Genomic DNA, 21,177 nt, shown 5'->3' on the forward strand with positions numbered 1-21,177 from the left:
AGGTGAGAACCTGGCACAGCTTCGTCCTCTGATGTTTGACAAAACAAGGCGGAGTGCCATGAACTGTGTCCAAGTAAAGGTGGAGCAACTTTGTGAAAAGGCTTGTCGTCATAGGTGTGGATCACACTGTGTTTGTAGAGTTTCAGATCTCTTATTTCAACATGTATTTGCTACTTTTAGTCATATTACATTTAGTGTTTATAGTCAAGAGAAATCACCATTACTTTTCTCTGTAGTGTCTCACCACATTAACAAGTCTTACGAGACAGTGTTATATTGTTTTCTGTATTTACTGTCGTTTGTGTTATAGTATTAGATTACTAGATTCAAGCCATAAAATGCTGCGTATTCAGTGGGAGTGCCCCGTTTATAGGTAAGACAAGCAGTAGTTACATGTAGGTACATTATAAAAGACGATAGCCACCAAGAAAAAAGATTAAAGAAAAAAAGACAAGAAAAAGGACAAGGATATCAATTGAAACATTTCATATTCAACTTGTTTTAAAGAAACTTTTTAGTGTTCCATGTCCAAATACCTTGAAATTGCATGTGAATACACAATATCACCAGACTCACACATCAGATCAGGGTTATATGGTCCATTTTCCTTTAAAGAGTAGGTTTAAATTTATTGTCTATATAGAAGTGCAAAATGACATAATAAATGCTCCATGTTGGCGGTATTCACAAAGTCAAAGCAGGTATCCGACAGGACTTTTATAAATAGTGCAGTGTAACAGTATGACAGCACCAGCAGAGGGCTCAGTTGACTTGATCAACAGCATCCAGGCTCCTCTGCAGAGAACTACAGCTCAGGTTGTCAGCCACGTCAGAGTGTCAAACCCTCTTCACTGGAGGTCAAACTGCCTGTGATGTGAGGCCGTCTATGTGGTTCTGCTATTTCAGTGGCCTAATCCTCATTACAGCTCGTGTGCATGTTGTAACTTCCATCACTTTGTGTTGTGTTCTTAATTCAGTTCAGTCAAGTTTTGCTTGACACCAGGACTGCACTTATTCAGTTTTATGAAATGCTGTACAGACCTACTGGTCAGCAGTCAGCCAGGAATATCTAGAAACCCTGGCCCTCATAAAAGAAAAATGTCCTCAGTGCTTGTCCTATCTTAAGTATCAATGATCCTAAATCCTACCTTCCTATTCCAAAATAATTCCTAAACTCATTGCTGTGTCCTATCCTATATCTGACCTCATGTATTATCTCAAGAAGAAATCCTAACTACAACTCGAAACTAATGGACAAGAAAAGACAGGTGTTCCATTTTTTTCTTCCACGCGTGTTCTGGAGGAAAGGATAACAGCATACCAACTAATACATAGCGCTTTATAAAATTGATGGATGTGTAGTTCTTGTTGAATGTGTGTGTTTAGATACTGTAGATATTTTTATTCCAGAGTAGCGGAGTGAGGGCAACAAAGATGTCAGTAACGAGGCATTAAAATGATTATTGACATTGAACATTGCAACACGAACTGGAGCTGTTGCAGGTTTATGTAGATTATATGCCTGTATATCATTATTTTAATATTTTCACACACTGCAATCTGTATTTTTACATACGTCATTCACACATGTAACAGACATGAGAACATGGAAACACATGTTGATTTAAATTCATATATACATTCACACATGGTGCTGTGGCAGGTGTCCCACCTTAAGCTCACAGGAGAGATGAAAGACAAAAGGAGAGATTTCAAGATGCAAAAGAGGTAAAGAGAGGACACATGCAATATATTGAAAACATTGTTGAGTCATTTATGAGTGCATAACATTCAGAGACTGGGGCATGAAGAGCAGATGTGTACAGCAGAACGAGGGATGTTTGAGAATATGTTTGAGTTTCCTGCCGTGGCCTGTCCACAGCTCTTTTATTCTGTTTAACATCTAACTTGCCAATTTGTCAAGAACCAAACCACACTGACGTTGTCAGCAGTGGATCTTTTTTGTTCCATCACAGATAAAAATGTCAATTTTTCACCCTTTGCCCTCTCTGTTTGCCTCTGATAAACACAGAAATAAATCACTTTCTGGAGATAACTGAAAACAAATCTGAAATCATTCTTTTTCATCCTCCGTAGTTTTTTTTTGTTTTGTTTTGTTTTTTTGAAGCATTTTGTCTACAAATGTCAAACCTGCAGCCAGCAGGGTGTAATATAAGATAGTGACTTTTCATTTGAAAACATAGTTAGAAAAGTAGTTCAATCGTGAGGAGCATCTAAACAATCATGTATCGTCTCTCTTGGCCTGATCTCGAGACAGTCATTCACGCTTTCATATCATCTCAGTTAGATTATTGTAATTCACCATATTCAGGGTTGAGACAAAACACTATCTCACGCCTTCAGCCATGACAAAAAGCAGCTCATGTCACTCCTGTTTTAGCTTCTTTTCATTGGTTATCCAGTTTTAGAAATGATTTTACTGATTAGCTTAAATAGTTCAACCATATAAAGCACATTGTAGTTTTGAAAAGTACTATAAGGTTTATTGTCCTTATTATCATAAAGTTACGATGCTGTTTGCAAAGGTGGAGTTAGCTGACATGGAGCAACATTAGCATTCCTTTGTTGTCATTTTTCTAGCTACCTGATGAATGTGAGCCCAGTATACACACTCTTTTGAGCTCTAATGCTCTCCAGCACCTCTGAAGGGAAAATCGTACAACATAGTTGCTAACTTATTCAGTCTGCTGTTTGGTGTTGGGCAGGTAGCGTTCAGTCTGTTCATCATGTTTCAGCTGAAAACAAATAAGTGAGAGCTGAGACTGAACCAAAACAGTAAAGCTGAGGGCTGTAAAACCAGAAAAATGAATTATAAGACACTTAAAGGGTAACTCCACCAATTGTACACATTAATGTGTGTTGACAGGTCTTGGGGAGTTCTACTGCATACATGAAAAAAGTAACATAAAGCCTTTTGTGGCTCCAGAGGAAGCTGCATGTAATCTGATAAATTGCCTCCGGTGATGTCACTCAGTGGCTAAGTTGCATTGTGGGTAATGTAGGTGCCAGGTTTTGAAAAACTGTCCAACACTGCACTCCTAAAACTATTGGACTTTTTATGGACAGTTTAAAAATCAAATGATCAAATTTTTTAAAAACCTTGCACCCACATTACCCACAATGCAACTTAGCCACTGAGTGACATCACTGTCGCGATTTATCAGATTACAAGCAGCTTTCTTAGGAGCCACAAAAGCCTTTGCAGTATTACTCCCCAACACACTTTAATGTGCAGAAGTGAGTGGACCTACGGCGTCAGAACATTATATTCCGTGAGTTCATTGCTTCCAGCTACTCCTTTCACAGCCCACACAGTTGTTTTTTTGTATGATCAATACTGAAAAAGCTGCAGCTTTAAGGTTTTCTGGGGACTTTTTCTTCTTTCTTTTCAAAAGCTTTGGCTGACACTGAATGTCCATTGTGTTCTACTTCATTCAACGTTGCTGTTGTGGGCAAAGTCCTTTGAGACATTGTGCGTGACATTGGGTTATATAACTACACTTGTCTTGACATTTATTTTAAGGTGAAATGTTTGTATCTCAAATGACAAAAACTCAGGTTCTGTGTATTTCCATCATCATCTTCAAGGTTGCAACCTTTGTCCCTGTTATCTCCACAGAGCAGTGAGCTCAAAAAAGTTTTTTTTTTTTAATTCAGCCAATAATGACTCGAACTTTTATGAACTCTCTTACCTGTGTGTGAACACTGGTCATTCAATTTTAATGAGTCCACACTGCACCATTGACGCGGTTGGCTTTCAAATATATAACACTTATGTTTTTGTCTCACTCGCCTAACTGAATGTCTTCTCACACCTGGACTTCTCACCTCTGCGGTTACAGCAGCAGCGGCTCTAATGGTCTGACACTACCTCTCAAAGTGTGTCTGAAGTCTCAGCCAGGCTAAGACAGTCCAATTTAGCAGTATAAAGCAGGTTCTAAAAATAAAGCTGGAAGTAACTGAAAATACAAGACTACTTTTTAGTGAAAATCTGTCGTGATGTTATGATGGATCAGTTCAAGGTTATAAAAACTTTTCAATAAGTTAGTTTAGTTTCACTATTAAAGGTGCCATATGTAAGAATTGTCAACCTGCCAAATTCTTACTCAAAACAAACAGGGAGCAGCATATCACCAGAGTAACCGCTAACTGCTGCTAATTGTAGCTGCCGTTAGCTAGTCAGCTCAGATACCTATGCAGCTAGCGGTCCAGACTGGGAGCTCAGGGGCCAGAGGGCTGTTTGTGTTTACATAGCCAGCACACGAGATTTGGACTGGGGCGGGCAGGGCTGGTTGGTTAGCATGCTAAATTCGGTAGATACTTCTAAAGTTATGGACGTCCAAACATGAAACTGTTTTCAACCAACATTCTTACACGTTGCACCTGTAATACACCAAAGTACAGCAGAAAAGTATAAGAAATAAAACTATAATAAAGTTTTTTATGTAGTGATTTTATTTCAACACATTTTTGTGCCTTTTATTCTAGAAAGTCTATGTATGCCAATATAAATGACTGACTGTCTGCGTATGCGACTCAACCCAAAGTCCATTCATTCCTATGAGAACGCTGTACCATCTCTGTTTGTAAAACTTTTTTTTTTTTTGGCCCATGATACACCTCAAGTATGGTGACAATTGTTGTTACTATAAATAAAACATGATCTTTGTATTCACAGACAGTCTACAGAAAAAAGATCAATCATTGTGGACATTGTGGAATAAGCCAAATTGATAGGTTCCTCTGTGTGAAGTGTCAATCAGAGATCTACTTTTAGCTGAGTAACAAAGCACTTGTCACGAGCAGAGAGCAGTTATTTCTTTGTGTCCGCTGAAAGACCAGATATGAGCAATTTTGCACTTTTTTATTTCAAGCCAGTAGATCTCAGTCCTGGTTTCCATTTAGTTTAGTGTAAAATGTTTCTTGTTGATGTCGTTCCTCTAAAAAGTAAATTGTGGTGGCTAAAAAGTAGAAATTTGATGTAAATCTGTCTGGCATACACTGCTGTACAGGATGTGTTTTACTGCTTTGTCTCTGTCTGATGTTTCATTTTAGCATCTTGTTAGAGAGAATATCAAATAGAAATAAAGATCATTTTTTGTCTGCAGGAATTCCTTTCATGAAAAAGGAGAAATCTGCAGAGCATTAAAAGGCCTTCAATCACTCACAGCACCACTTGCTGCTGCTCATTCTGCTCGTTGCTTTGACTGTTCAGTAATAAATGGAGACTTAGACAAAATGTAACAACATTTTAGAGGAAAATGTTGAAAAGAAATTATGTATATCAAGTTTATCCCTCAGTGAGCAGTATTGCAATGAACCACCTGTATGCACTGGTGTACTCAGGGGGGGGTCTGCTCCTGTTGCTCCCATGTAAAAAAAAAATAAATGCAAATGTGATTAAGTGCCTTCTCTTCACTATAATAATTGTCACGACTTTCTGTGTGCTGAGTCCACCACTGCCTGTATGTTCATGATAACCTTCTGCTTTCTTTGCTGCGCTGTGGGCAGGATGTAGTCAAACAACAGAAAGGCCTGCTGCCCTTTTATTATCTTAATTAGGGACAGATGAAGGAACATCAGCACTAATTCATTATCATCAAAGATGGAGGAGCGCTTCTCTGGAAGATTAAAGAGCTCAAGGGGGAAGGAAGTTCTTCAGTTTGTGCTGACATGGTCGACTCCACACTGGCACTTGCTCAGATCCATGCTTTCATCCAATCAAGCTGATGGAACATCGTTATGGCAACACTTTGTTTTATTGGCTGTGACTGACGTTCGATCCCTCATCTTTGCTCTCTTGCTCAAGACACACATTTTGTCATACATAGATTATACCAGCTGGAAAAGACTGAGACGGCAAGTGAAGACAAGGCGCTAACGTGGAGCTGAATGCACCCTGCGTTGCTAACAGAGAGAATAATAATAATAATAATAATAATAATAATAATAATAATAATAATAATAATAATAATAATAACTTTATTTATATAGCACCTTTAAAAACAGGGTTTACAAAAGTGCTTTGACAAACAAAGCAGAAGCAGGATACTCAGAAGCACTGTGAGTCTGGAGTAACAGGATTGAGGACCTCTGTTCTAATTGTGTAAAACATGAGAAAGACTATTTTTAATAAATTTCATTTGCAGCTCATGGGATGGCTCGTGTGGATAAGGTCAGGTATAATGTGTGAATCGCTGCGGCAGAAATCGCAGACAAAGAGCTTTTAAACGGGGACAAAAAGCACTTCTAGAAAAGAAAGTCAATCAATATCAGTCAATGACCGTGGTTGATGTGCCACTAAGGCAATAACTTGTGCTTCAATTAAAGGTTATTTATGTCAGAAGAATAGTGTTTTCTCTTCCAGAAACACACTTAACAGCCACTTCATTGTGTACACGTGTAGGGAACAAATTCTACCTTTACAAAAACAATAGTGTTGAGATGGATTGACACCGTGAGAGAGGCTTTAATTTAACCACATTATTAAGGTTGTGATTGTGCTGAGGGGGACTTCATTAAAATGATGGCCACCCCAATTACACAGAGAGGAGCAGAATACTAGAAACATCTTTATATTAACTCCACTTCAGTGAAACACCACCACCACCCACTCAGAGGTGGGAAGTACAAATACTTTGTTACTGTATTTAAATAGATATTTCATGTATGCTTCACTTGAGTATTTATTTTACAACTTTTTACTTTTACTCCCTACATTTCAACACAAATATCTATACCTTCTACCCGTGACATTCTCAGAATGGCTCATTACTTTAGTTTTAATGGATTTGAGGGGAAACGACGTAACAGAGACGCTGCTGACTCGGGCTGAAAAGGAAAAATCTTAAACATATACTCTTAACATGTATGGGCTGATTACATCTCACTGTGGTGTTTTATTCAGCATTCACATGTTGCATGTCGTAGACGTCCATCCTGTGTCTCCTCAGAATCAGCTGCTTTCTGTACAGTACTTTCTCTGCATTTGTTTTTATCTCCACAGACTGATAGTGGGTTATTTGCTGCTCTGTGCGCATGAGAGGACACCCAGATTCTGTTTCAACAAAATAAGAAAACTCTACAAGAGAAAAGTAGAAGCCAGTGTGAATTCTGGGAATGTACTGATAAGATGTAGCCTCACTCTTGCTGCTGGACGATGTGTCCTTTTTTTCCATTGAGCCTATTTTTTAGTAGGTTTAGGACTATCGTAACTTAAGACTCATGCTATTTTATGTTATTTTCCGTGCTATTCATTTGCTATGGCCAGTTATGTTTAGCAACTCATCTCAACTTTAAGTTGAAGTCAAGGGACTCCATTTCCAAACTAACGGTAGCTACTGTTGAAAGAAAGAGATTATTTCTACTGTGTTTGATTTACAGCAAAGAGAATCAGACCTAAGATATGGCCGTGGAAAACACAACTGAAACAGTGTTCATCCTCAAACAGTAAAAAAATTGTTTTAAATCTTTTGAAGTGACAAATGGTAGGACACTACAAGGCTGACTAGAAAAATCTCAACCATGTTTTGAAATGATCTGAATCTTCCAGATGGCACAAGAGCTCAGAGGGACACAAACCACACCAGAGCACCCTGATGATATGCGTGTTGTCCTTCAAATGAGCTTGAAGAAAGACAAACTAAGTTAGCTGATCCCGCAACGCGTGCTTCACAGTCCAGCAGTCAGCCCAGGTGTTTTTTATTCATATTCCAGCTGTTTAATCAGGGTTTGAGAACAGCTGGGGTACAGAGTACACACAATTAGATACCAGGCAGAGAACAAAAAACCTGCAGCCCTGTAAAGTCAGGAGGAAAACTATTTTCAAGGTTTGTCAACAAATGATTCAATACAGAGGTCCTTTGTTGCTCATTATAGTGAGAAAAAGCTGTGTCCCTGTTGCTGCTTGGACTGCTTCAGAATCAGCGATTTTATGTAAAGAAAAACAAATACTGTTTTTCTCTTTTCAAGAGCTTGTAATCAATCTAAAGGAGCAGGAGCTGTTGGTGACAAGCAGGCAGCTGGGGGTGAGCCAGCTCCAAGAGGAGCTAAAAGAAACAGACAGACTACTTGAAAGAGAAATTAGAAAAAGGTGGGCCACAAGCAGTGCTCAAGTCGACACCATGGACCAGCTTTCCAAGATGGAAATCCAGCTGAACAGGAGTGAAGAGCAGTGGAAGAGCAGGTGTGATGCTCTGGAGGAGAGCCTCATCTCCAACACCAACACCTCCAAAATAAAGGTCCAGGAGGAGGAGATGAAGACAAGTGAGGAGAAAGAAAAGAAAGATAGAGAGGAAGGAAAACTGGGGTGAAAACTGAAATCTACAGTGATCAGAGGAGGAACCTGGTCGCTGGGTGGACTCAGGGAAGACATCAGCATCCTTCCCCCTGAAACCCCAACCTGCCTCCTACCCCCTACCTACCTCACCCACTCCTGTCTTCCCCTCCCCTCCCTGTACCCACAACCCTCCTAAACTGAGCCCTGAACCCCAGCCTACACTTACCCACTCCCTAACACAAACCCTCCACCCCTCACCCATCTCCTCAGGGTGAGTAGGGGCAAGGTGACAAGCCAAAGCAAAATCAAGTCTTGAACATGGATTTCACACCATGTTGAAAACTAAATGACTTCAAACTAATATGGAGAACTTCAGTAATAACTGAAGATTTACTGCATTTCTTTGGATATCAGCCCATGGTGACAGCCTGGCTCTAAACTGCTGGCTTCGACCGGGATGGGCCTGGGCTAGCTGGTTAGCATGCTAACTTAGATATCTCTGCAACATAATCCATAAACATCATTATGTCAAAACTGCTATTTATTCACATTCTGTTGCTTTTTGAATGTTTTCAACTAAAACATCTTCTTACATATTGCCCCTTTAAAAAAAATGTTTCTAAATGTATTTCTCTCTTTGAATATTATGTATACATACAGTGCAGCCCTTGTACCTTCATCACAGAACATGTCACATGACTACATGTCACTCTTATGACCTGCTCTGGATGCAGCTGTTGTGTACATGTTTAGATAACAGGCTGCTGCTGATCATGAGATGAGAGGACAGTCATGGACTCAGTGTTGTAATCCCTGCTGCTGTAACATTACACACACATGAAGTTCACCACACTTCTTGGGAGCTTGGAGATCCCTGTCATCCATTAGATGTTCTTGTGTCCATTTCCTCTGAGTGTCAGTAGATACTAAAGTAAAACACTGAGTATGGTCGTCATTATGGATCTAAGCACAACCACACTTCAGGCATGATACTGCCTGAAGAAAAGTGTCCTGAAGCAGCGAGCATAAAAACACAGTTTTAATATATAAATCAAACAATCAAAAATATTTCTCTATATATTCATTTCATATTCATATTTTTCTCATTCATCTACAATACAATACATTATACTTTGTTATTGTTACATAAAGCAAATTTACAAATGTAATATCCATACTGTACAGAAAAAACTAAGTGAATAAACTAGAAGGCTGGAAAACAAAGACAGCAACGCAAAATATAACCATATGTTTGGAAAAAAAATGGGTCAATAATGGATTGAATGACTATGTCTTATGTAAAAGGTGTTGCTTGTATTGAGAATTATCATCCTTGCAGTGTACTTCTGCTGTGTGGAGCCTTTAAGTCTTAGATCGTTAAATAAGCTCTACTCTCAGCTGTTTTCCATTGGCAAAGCTCTGATGAGCTGTCATGTGTAATTAAAAGTCTTAGTAAGAGTTCTATTTTTTGTAACATATCTAACCATTTTTAAAAAGTCTGTTTTTATTTTCAGAAAACGAACCTCATTTCACAAGACACAACATTGTTGCTGCCCTGAAAAAGCTTAAAGGGACACTACTGTATGTAGTGTTGGAGAAGAAATTTAAACTCAGAATTTTTATATTTACAATATCAATGAAGTTATAATACAAACTCAGACATATTGTTTTTTTCCATAACTGAATAAACAAGCTGTTCTCAGAGGAAAATAAGGTCCCAGAACACTGTTTGAAGCTAGAAAGGTGGCAGGGTATATATAAACAAAGTCAAACAGTATGAAATTGTGTTGTCCTTTAGGGTCAGTTTGTTTATTAAGTTTATTCAGTCATGAAAACAAAGAGAGTTTCTCTTCTGATTTAAATTGCTTCCCCAAAACTACATCGTGCACCTTTGAGAAATGAGCATAATCTGTTTCTTTTTCATTTACACAATGGCTATTGTTATTGGCAGCTTTATTATCAGTATGCTGAACTAAATAAACTTCTTATCATCATTATTGTAAATAAACTGTTTCATTGGTACCCTGGTTTTGCAGACAAGGAGGCCGAGAAAGAGGAGCAAAGGAGCACCGGCTTGATGCTGAGTACAAATTGCTAAGAAGAGCTGTGAAGAGATGAGAAAGGACCAGCCAAGAGTGTTGAGAGGAGGCGGGGGGAGAGAAGGAGAGAGACGCTGGTGCCGCGATGAATGCAGACCGCCGACAGCGTGGCCTTTCATATTTCAACACCCCTGCTCCTCTTTTTGTTTCCGCAGCAGACCTCGCTGTCCGGCCCCAAAGTCTCATAATCTGGCCGGGGGGTCTTCAGCTTTTAGACAAACAAAGACATGATTTTGCCTGAACACACACACACACACTCACACCCAAACACAGTCACACACACAGTCACACACACACACACACACACACACACACAATCACACGCAAACATGCTAAATCACATTCAGGTCCACTCTCGTCTAGACAGCAAAGATTGCTCTAATAGTATAAGAGTGCAAATGCCAAAATAACTAACTGTCACTGTGATTAGAGTTGACATGAAGTCTCTGCATAAAGGATTGGGTGTCACTACTTCTGGTTGTTTAATGTCAAAGCTCTTAACCTATTTTACAGCAACCAAATGAATGTGTTTTGTTTTTTTTGTTTTTTTCCCCCATGTTTAAGGGTCTGGTTGCACCAGAAAGTGGCACAGCAAATTTTATCTGTGCATCCTAACGAAACAGGTGGTAGTAAAAGCTGAGTGACGTAAGGACTACTTGCAGGGCTAGTTGGGGAACTACTGTACCTGGCAAGCTATTGGTTAACATGCTAGCAAGCCAGGAACGTGTGGGCAGTACTAGGCCTACATTTCTCCAACCTGCTTTCCAATCTAACTTCTATTTCTCTTTTGTGTGTTGTTTGCTCAACCCAATCACCAGAATAAAGGCTAGGTACATCTCTGCAAAACCACAGATAAGTTAAAGCTCAATTTTTCTTTATGTTGAACTTTATGTCCGTTTCGGTTGAATTTCTATTTCTCTCATCACAACGCCGTGCCTGTGCTTTGCTTTGGTTTAGGCACACTTACAGTTTTGAATGCAGGACCTTTACTAGGAGTATTTCCACAGTTTAGTATCATTGGTACTTTTACTTTACTCTATACTTACTTTACTTAAAGAGGTCATATTATGCTCATTTTCAGGTTCACACTTGTATTTGGGGGTCCTAGTAGAATAGGTTATTATTATTTATTATTACATTATTTTTCTCACATGGCACATTGCTGCAGCATCCCTTTTATCACTGTGTCTTGAACGCTCTGTTTTAGCTACAGAGTGAGACATCTCACCTCTTCAATCTTTGGTGAGAGTTGCACATGCACATTAAGTAACAGGCAGGATGTAGCCATTCAGAGGTGGAGTAGGGCGGGTCATGCCACGCAAGGTAGTGTGATCTAAAATAACACCGCTACAGCAGTAGCAACTTTATGTCTGCTGCTGACTGACTGGAGTGTATATATTTTATAATAAATATATAAAAATATATATTTATATAATGCCTGTTACTTAAAGTAAATGCTTGACTCCAAACCAGGCTTTTCAGGCAGTGCAGGAGCAGTGTTTTCTGTGGGAGAGTAACTCCCTTTGGCGTGGACTTTAGGCTTTTTCACCTTGCAGAGCTTTAACATGGACAAAAAAGGCAAAAACCCAAAAAGCATAATATGACCTCTTTAAAGGATCAGAATATTTTTACACCACTGCTGTTAGTGCTGTCTGTCATGTGTTTCTGGTAGTGTGTCTGATAGTCTGTCATTTGACTGAGTGATCCAGGTGGTGCTTCACTGATTGTTCCCTTTCTAACCAGCCATTACCTCCGAGGCCGCTGATGGCTGTGATGAAACTTGGGGAAACGATACATCTCATGCAGCGGATCAGATCAAAATTGAACTGATTGGCTTGCCAGGGGACAAGTGATTGGCTTGTTATTGATTGGCAGGGAAGTGGACTCGTCATCGATTACAGATGCATATAAATAAGGGTGTTTACTGTCTCTTGCACTACATAAAAGAGGAGGAGAGGAGAATGGGGCCCGGGGGATAACGGGAGCATATTTCCAACTTTTGTCTCTTCTCTGTCAGCTGCACACTTTGTTCTGCCCTCCTCTGACCTTCTCTTCACACAGTATCTCTTCACTTTATCATGATGACTCTTTCAGTGACAGAGAGAGCTGCCCTGTATGAATGAGAAATCAGGGTGGAGATGTGGATAGCAGGAAATGAAGAAAGGACAGCAAATAGCACAAAAAGCTGCTCAGTGTGGGTTGGAAGGTTGACAAAGCTTCGAATTGGGAGGATAACGCAGAGAAAGGAGGATGATAAAGCAACATAAAACAACATGAAAGCATAAAAGGAGGAGTAAATGGAGAGGTACATACTCCTATGTGAGCTTTTCTTGTGTGTGTGTGTGTGTGTGTGTGTGTGTGTGTGTGTTTGCACGGTGTTTTCCCACTGCTAATGCTCCAATTCATGTGACAAATAGTCACTGCATCAGTTAATTGTCCCAGCCTGTTGTGTAACCCAGCGTCACTCCATCATGTCTCTCTCACACATATTTCACTCTCTTTCTCTCTGTCTGTCACCACAAGTCATCACACGGCCTCAAGCAGCACAATCACAGTTATAAAAGTATCTGTGTCGCACGTGGAGAGGAGCTATTCAATGCGTGTCCAGCCTTTCCCGCATTTTATAGTGTGCTCGTGCCTGCATGTTTGTGTGCTTGTCCAAGCTTGTTTGTTATAAAAATAAAAAAACGGAGCTAAAGGTCAAGCGAACCGAGCTCACACAACGACTCATCTAGTGCTCCTTTTGCTGCGACCTTGCCAGTGGAGCAAAAAAAGAGAAAAGCTTTGTATTGAGCTATTTTTACTTTGATCATACGCAGGAGAAAATCGATTTTCAAGCTACACTACGCAACTTTTGTCAGATCTCGGCCAGGTGAGCGTGGACAAACTGGCGCCATTATAGAAACACATCTTTTTTCTATAATGGCATGGAGTCCATGGAAAGGTCTCCATGGACTTTTTCCCACTTGCTTTTTAACTTCTGCAAAACTAAAAGCGATTGATTTTGAAGTAACTACACATGTCAAGGATTTCTGCCTTTTGAGCGACTGTTGAGCTATTCATAGGCAAAACGATCTCACCACCAGGTCCATTAAAAAGCTATTCTGGAACTTTCAGTTGTGTCACACAATCTTTATGAGTAGTTGGAGTTTGGCCAGAATTGTAGATGTTCAAATTTCTATTTTTCTGAGCACTTTAACGACTTTTTGTCCATGTTGGCTTCAAAGTTGAGATGGAAATCATTCTTGACATTGGAAACAACATCAAACAATATCACGGTCCATTTAGTAGCTGTCCTAAGTCCTAACAGTGCTCAGAAAAATGGATATTTGAGAATTTATACAGTAGCTCAGGATTAGCTATTAAAGTGCAATTCCAGTATTTTAAACCCTGGCCTTATATTTACATATTTTGGTGTGTAAATGATTCATACTTACCAAACGTTTGGAATCGGTCCAGTAGATCGCCTCAGCTGACGGTCGCAACATGGCTGCAATGGCTGTGCTGTAATCCTTTAGGTCAAAGTTACGTCATTAAAAGTGCTTGTTTTTGTTACTAACAGTCCTGCACGCAGCTTCATATCCCGCCGGGGGCATTTCAGGAGTGGAGCATCAATCCTGCCTGATATTGACTTGCTCAGTTTGTGTTTATTTCGTCATTTCTCCTCGATTATTGCAGGGTATGTTGTCACAGTTACAGGTCTTACAGTTGCCAAAATCAGTTGAATAGTCAGCTATGATTTTGGAAATAAATCTTTGCTGGCAGTTCCGCCGAGGTAAACACCAAACTCCTCTCTCCAACTCCCTGACTCACATTTCCACCATCGCCTTCTTGGAACAACTCACCTCTTTTTAAGATGTCAGAGAGAGACTTGTGCTTCTGGTTTAAAAACAGTTATTATTTATCTCTGCAGGAATCATTTCTTGTGGAGATAACACAAAACGCTTGTTGTCCAACATTTAGAATAACAACTGCAACCTGCGAGTAGCAAAAACAAGCACTTTTAGTGGACGTAACTTTGACACTTGCCCCAAAGGCTGATGCTGCAGCCAGGCAGACGTGCCTGCTGAGACGATCTAATGAATCGATTCCAAAACAAAACATCAATCATAGTCTTAAAGAGAAACAAGGGAATTGGACTGATGGCCGGGTGAAATGATGGAACAGGGTGTTGGAGAGAGTTACAGCCCTCAGTTAACACAACATGTCTTATTTAAGCTGAAAGGTTACAGTTGATGTGATGAGTATGATTCATCAATTAGTACTTAAAATACTGATTCACATGTAAATGTGATTACAGGTGGTTTGCTCTGGGTTTGTGTGGGTGGGGATCTAGCATGTAATTGATGTTGGCAACATGAGAATTGCCTCCAAAACAACATGTCTCATGTGTTAATTGTGTTGATAATTAGCAGCAGGAGGTTTTAATTAGACTTGTTTTTTTTTTTTTACTGTATTGCAGCATGGAAGGAACACAAATAACACAACTCACTGTTTACGCATGCTGTCACTCTCAAATACACAATTACTTTTTCGCTGCATTGTTTTAAATGTATTTATCTATTTATTTTACAAATTTGAGCAATCACAGAAATGCAAAGAGGGTTGTATCCATCTTGGACACAGACCCTTAATGACTCATACTTACCAACCTCAGCCTGCGAGTAGCAAAAACAAGCACTTTTAGTGGACGTAACTCTATCTTACAGAAATTGCCAGAAACAGAGACAGAAAGCCATTTTCAGGAGCAGATTGTCTGTACACTGAATGTTGCCTGTGAGTGCTGTCCTACATATTGTAAGCCTGTTACTACCTGTGTGGTCAGCCCTCTGTTACCATAGTTTTAACAGATATCAATCAAAAGCAACAACACAAAAGCACTTCATCCCAGCGCTCCTGGGTGCACTGCCAGCACTTTTCTGCCTGAAATAAACACTATGTAGACACAGGCCTCAGACACCAAAACATGTGCATACAGGGCCCAGGTTTAAAACTACCAGGAATCCTCCGTTAAAGGGACATCATGGCGAGATTGTTTGTTATTGTTTTCTAGCATCAAGCATTAACTTCAGTCCCAACATTGATGCAACGTGTTTTTAGATTAAAAATAAACTTGCGATCTGTCAAATATTATATATCACCTGTATGTTGTTGATACTACTGTTATTAGAAACAGTGTGTACTCTCTGTTGTGACTTTAAATGCACAATAAGCATGACAGAAAATGGGAAACTATTTTTAAACTACTTAAGTCATGTGTGAGGGAGTTGGTAATGAAAGCCTGTAGGGATTAAAAATGTCTGCCTTTAGCGCCCTCAGTGGTATTCAATACAAGTAATGCCAGATGCTCTCTCTGTCCTACACATAGGGGCTTCAAGATTGATACATTTCCTGCTTTCTATATAATCTACTCATTCTCCCCTCAAGCTGCCTTCATTTCCTCCTCTATAGGATCATGTTAATGGGGGCTTCAGCTGTTGTCATTGTGATTATCTTTATCATGTGTCACGCGGTGGACCTAACAGTCAGTCTGTACACAGATATACTGAGTGACAGTCAAATCCCAGGTGATTAACATCAAGTCTTCATCCGTGGAGGAAGCCTTTTACAGAGGAGCACATAACGAGCCTTGATGGCCACTTGACTGACATGTTTTTTACCTCAATCATAGTCTCATAGAAAGAGAAACGACGGCGTTGGATTGATGACTGGGTGAGATGATTTGTTAGAGTGAGTTACAGCCCTCACTTGCCACATAATGTCTTACAGTACTTGAGCTGAAAGGTTACCGTTGATGTGATGAGCATGATTCATCAATTAGTACTTAAAATACTTATTCACATGTAAATGTGATTACAGGTGGTTTGCTCTGGGTTTGTGTGGGCGGGAATCGAACATGTAATTGATGTTGTTAAGAATAGCCTCTAAAACAACATGTCTCAAATGTTAATTGTGTTGATAGTTAGCAGCAGGAGGTTGGCAACTCACTAAGCTTGCTGTCACTCTCAAATACACAATTACTTTTCTCGTTTATTTATTTATTTATCTATTTATTCATTTTCAAATTTGAGCAATCATAGCCATGGGATATGGCGTCAAGTCAAAACTAAAGCTGGTCATAATGATTTTGTTTAGACCAAAGATCAAAATGATGGTTCAGAAGGTAAATTACATTATTTTCTCGAATAGAAATGTTTACAAGCAAATTTTACAATGAACCAGACTAATGACTGTTGTAATACAAGTGACGTCGAACAAAACAAAACAAAAATTATTACCAACAAATGCTCACTACTTCATTTTAATGATTAACATTACCTATGACTCTTTCACACAAAGCACACTGAAGGCGGATCCCCGTTCATTCAGCTAATGGGAAAACTCTTTTATGGCCACACGGTTTGGCCGCTATGTCAAACTGGCTGCAAATCCCGGCGCTGTTCCTGAGGGGCTTGGGATAGACCCTCTCCAGAGTGGGGTCAAAGCGTGTAGGAGTATTTACAGCCGCTCCTTTGGCCACGATTCAAAACAAGCGTGCCATCAGTTAAACATATACCTTCAAGCAGATAGCACTGTTGTAATGGAAACACTAATCCCTCACGCCAAGCCAGCGGCTTTGTAGTGAATAAAAGCAGCATCTTTGCAGGGACGAGCACTTAAAGAGTTATATTCATCTTACAAAACACATTTTACCAGGGAGCAAATGAACCAATCATAAAAAACCACAACTTCTTTATGGTTGCCTTAACCAGACTTACACTTAAAGACATTACATTGACACTTGACAGAAACAGCTCCTCGCCTTAGTCTTAAAGTTAAATTACTGGTATAAGCCAAGATGCAAACCCTCTTCGCAAAGGAACCTATCCTGAGACATTTCCCTCATCTGCTCAGTGTTGCACAACATAAACTGCAGGTTTAAGAAAGGTTCATTAAACAAGATTGTTTGCATGCTGCTCATCTTCCCCTTTTCTCAGTCCTCACACAGCTGTGTGCTTGAGAAAATGAAGTATACACAAAATATATAATCAAAAGTACACAAATGCACGCACATGTGCACATCTGTGATGTCAGTCTTGGAGGACTAGATGATATAAATTATTTCATGCAACAGTGTATAATTTATGACATTATGCTATTAACTGTGTGTACATCTGCCTGTGGTGGTGTGTGAGAGCCTACAAGAGTAATGAAGGAGACTCAAACTGACATCCAGTCTGTGGTCGTTACAAAGATGGGCTCACTTCAAAGATCTTTCTGGGCAAGAAGAAACACACACCGACTCAGAAAACGACACAGTACGAGTGGCTGATTTCTGCAGATCCTTTCCTTCTCTGAAGGAAATCGTAGATTAATAAACTAGAGATGATTCTGCAACATATACTGACACATTGGTCTATTAAAGGTATCGCTCCATCTGCAGCTATAATCCAAATATATAATGTTATCAATTTATAAATGTGATCAAATGTTCTTAACTCAGCTTTCACTTACTATTTCACCCTGGATCTTTTGATCACATCCGATGGTCAAAGACGGCCTTTGGGTCAAATATAACCAACGATAAATGACTTTGACCCCTTCCCCTGTCAATGCTGTGACCACTTCAATTCACTGAAATTTTAAGAATGCTTCTAAGTGAAGCTCAAATTCAGAATATTTAATCTCAGTACTGAAACAAATTAGACAATTAGGTCAAATTAGACAAACATCATAGTGGAATAATTTACTTCTCAATACTTTGACTGCAGCATCATTTGTTTATTCGCATTAACAGCCAGATTACTTTACTGTTCATCAGCTGTAAACTAGTGACTGTTTGTTTAAATTCAGGTCAACCTCTCACTAAACTCAGCACTCACCAGAGACTCCAGTTCTCTCTCTTCTTTTCCCCTCTCCATATCATTATGTTCATTTCCAGTCAGCAGTCAACATTACAGTACATTAACACCTGGCAATGGAGGTCAGCTCTGCAGATCGCTCCTGCAGTCAAATTGTTTAACGGGAACAAAGATAAATTCACTTTTTTCCCCAGAAGTCCTCTCTAGCTCTCCTTCCATCTGTAAATGGCTTTGGATCTGAGCAGTATCTCTTCTGACTCTGGGTGTTTATTCCTCCTGAAGGTCTGGCTCTGCATCGGCCTCTCTCCTCAAGTGCTGGCTGGCTCTGCTGAGCCCTCCCCACACAATACTCTGCAAATGGTTTTTGTTTTGTTTTGACAGAGCGACCGCTAGTGGCAGAAATTACAGATTGCGCATTTAACGCATTAAAACTGCCAACCTTCAAATTAAAGTAAAAGTACATAAGTATTATTTATTCTAACACAAAAAGTCATGTGTTTTTGTTTTCTATCAGATTGAACTGATAAATCCTCATTCGTGTATAACAAAAAACAAACATCATTTTAAAAAATGAACAGTAAAATCTCTTAATCAAAATAACTAAAATAACTGTTCCAAATATGGCAAAAACATGTTGTTCATGTAGGATCCTATCAGTGAAACTGAATGAATGGAGTGTTTGTGCCTCTAACTGTACCCATTATGTGTAATTTGACTGGTTGCTATGCATATAAATCATTTCATATAGTGAGACATGGCTTGTTGACATGTGAATTAAAGACACGGAGTCATACCATCATCTACATACATATATTCAACAATTAAGTACATTTACTCTGTATTGAAGTACAATTTTGAGGTTCTTTACTTGAGAATTTTCCATTTTATTCTACTTCATACATTATAAAGGGAAATACTGTAGGTTTTACTTATAAATCAACTAATAACTTCCTAGGTTTTATTAAAGGTAAAATAATCAGCAGTATATAAAGTAATTAAAAGCAGCTCCATCTTTACCAGCTGTGGTTACAAAGTATGAGCCTCTAGCTGATGCTGTCTGTCTTACAGCCTGATGAAAAGTGCAGACTGCTTCTGCTTCTATAATTTCCATAGTTTGACAGTGACAGAGCTCGGATGCAAGTGTGTGTTTGTGTGCAAGCAGTGAGCAGAAATGTCTGGTTTTGGATTGAACCAGTTTATTCCAAATAACCCCACAGCACTGAAGCATCTGAACAACAATAAATATTCTGGAGAAAAATATACAACACTGACGCTGTATTTGCATGTAAAAGCCTTCATTATAAACAGCCTTGATTTTTTTTTTCCTTGCAGGGACAGTTTCCATTAGTTTCCCTGTCATCGCCTCCACTCAAAATATTCACCTGATCAGCTTCTTGTTTCTCTTTACACGGATGAATAGTGGCTGAAAAAGCCCAACTATTCACTGATATTCTCACCCAAATATGTGCTTCTACAATAAACTCCTTAAAGTGAGAGTTATTTTATTCTGATCCACTTTCATTAAATTACCTTGAACACAGTGACTGAAAACAGAAACTGTTTACAGAAGCAATAACAGAGCAATACTGTAGACATCCTAACAAAAATAATACATGAGCATATTTTATGCTTGTACAATTGCCACTTACTCTACTAACAGCAAAAAGAGAAGCTTTGTCCAAACTGTCATTTATTAAAGGTTAACTCCACCAAATTTACACATTGAAGTGTGTCTACAGGTCTTGGGGAGTACTACTGTAATTACCTACTGGGTAATGTAGGCACCAGGTTTTAAAAAGCAGTCCATTGGTCTATCATTGCACTCCTAGAGACAATCTATCAGATTACATGCAGCTTCCTCTGGAGCTACAAAAGGCTTTACACAACTTTTTTCACATATGCAGGAGTACTCCCTCAGACCTGTAAACACAATTGGTGGGCTTATCCTTTAAGTTTTTTTTACAGTCAAATGTATTCATGTTTACATCTGTTTCACCAGTTAAACAGGTGCTGCACAAGCAGAGACATTGCTGCTATGGTTACCTGTGATGGTTGATGTAATTGGTACAATGCGTCAGAGGGCACCTATCAGCCAATCAGAAACAATCAATCAATCAATCAATCATAAAACAACACAGGACCTCTCATAATAAAAGTGGACACATTTGCAATAAAAGCATTTCAAAAGACAAAGCTGATGGAGGCTGAGGTGCTGTGCTGCCAGTCTCATTAGAAATGGTATTTACTGTACAGTACACAAGGCGCTGAACAAAGCATGGTCACACAATAACATTATAGCAACAAGAAACCTCGGATTTACCAGCATGACAGCTTCTGCAGAGAGAAAACATGTACATACATTATCCACAAATGTACATGCACACACACACACACACACACACACACACACACACACACACACACACACACACACACGTGTACATGACACGCAATTGGACAAACGCACAAATCAAGAGGCAGTTACACAAAGAGGTCAGAGGTTTGTTGTTCAATGCTGGCTACATGTTCGCAGAAAGACACTGAGCAGGCAAGTCACATTTCCTGTGACTGAGAAGCTGACGAGCAGTGAGCAAGCCATTTTCTGAAAATACAAACAGTAAACAATAAGTATCACCACAGACTTTGCACACAAAGCAGTATCGATATCATCTTCATTCGTCACAATTTACCCATTGTCATTAGGTAAAGAAGATTTTGTGGCAGCTTGAAATGGAAAAATGCATTTATACAATAATACAGAAGAGATTGATGCTGAATTAGTGCACACTGCAGTTGAGCTGTTTGATTAAAGCTGTAGTAAGATTTTTATCTGAAAATACCCTTATTTTTTCAGCCTAGATCACAGTGTGGTTGCAAAAAAGAACCCAGTAATGCCTGATTCGCACTTCTGATATTGGGTACCCGAAGGAAATCTTCT

The sequence above is a fragment of the Pagrus major genome, chromosome 1 (genome assembly GCF_040436345.1).
Source record: "Pagrus major chromosome 1, Pma_NU_1.0".
Classification (NCBI taxonomy): Eukaryota; Metazoa; Chordata; class Actinopteri; order Spariformes; family Sparidae; genus Pagrus; species Pagrus major.